Below are 904 nucleotides of genomic sequence, written 5' to 3'. Positions count from 1 at the left end.
TTTCTCCTTTCCTTTTCCCCCCCCCCCCTTTATTTTTTTTTTTTTTTTTTATTAAAAATTAAAATTTTTTTTTTTTAAAAAATTTTAAAAATTTTTTTTTTTCTTTTTTTTCCCCCCCCCCCCCCCCCCCCACCCCCCCCCCCCCCCCACCCCCCCCCCCCCCCCCCCCCCCCCCCCCCCCCCCCCCCCCACCCCCCACCCCCCCCCCCCCCCCCCCCCCACCCCCACCCCCATTTAAATTTTTTTTTTTTTTATTTACCATTAAAAAAATTTTTTTTTTTTTTTTTTTTTTGGGTTTTTTTTTTTTTTTTTTTTTTTTTTTTTTTTTTTTTTTTTTTTTTTTTTTTTTTTTTTTTTTCTCTCTTTTTCTTTTTTTTTTTTTTTTTCCCCCCGGGGGTTTTTTTTATTTTTCCTTTTTCCTCCTTCTTCCCCTTTTGAAAAATTGGGAAGCTTTTATACGGAAAAAATTCTAAGAAATTCCACCCTATCTACAGGGTATGTTGGGTAAAGACTTTTTTTTAAACCTTAAAGATGGGGGAAGCCGCGGCCCCAAAAAAAAAAAAATTTTCAATCGCGACGAGTCACGTGAAAATTAACAACTTTTTTTCGTCCACCCAGGATTTTTTTTCTTTTTAATTAAAAATTAAAAGTTTTTAAAAAGATATTTTAAAAAATTTAGAAATATAGATAAAAAATTATTAAAAAAAAAAAAAAAAAAAAAAAAAAAAAAAAAAAAAAAAAAAAAAAAAAACCCCAACCCCCAAAAAAAAAAACCAAAAACCCCCTTTAATTTATTATTAAAAAATTTTTATTATATATAATATATATTATATATTTTGTTTTTTTAAAATTTTTTTTTTTTTATATATATATATATATAAATATAAAATATATAAAATTATAA

Source organism: Penaeus monodon, chromosome 11 (assembly GCF_015228065.2).
Source record: "Penaeus monodon isolate SGIC_2016 chromosome 11, NSTDA_Pmon_1, whole genome shotgun sequence".
Classification (NCBI taxonomy): domain Eukaryota; kingdom Metazoa; phylum Arthropoda; class Malacostraca; order Decapoda; family Penaeidae; genus Penaeus; species Penaeus monodon.
This window is presented reverse-complemented; position numbering follows the sequence as displayed.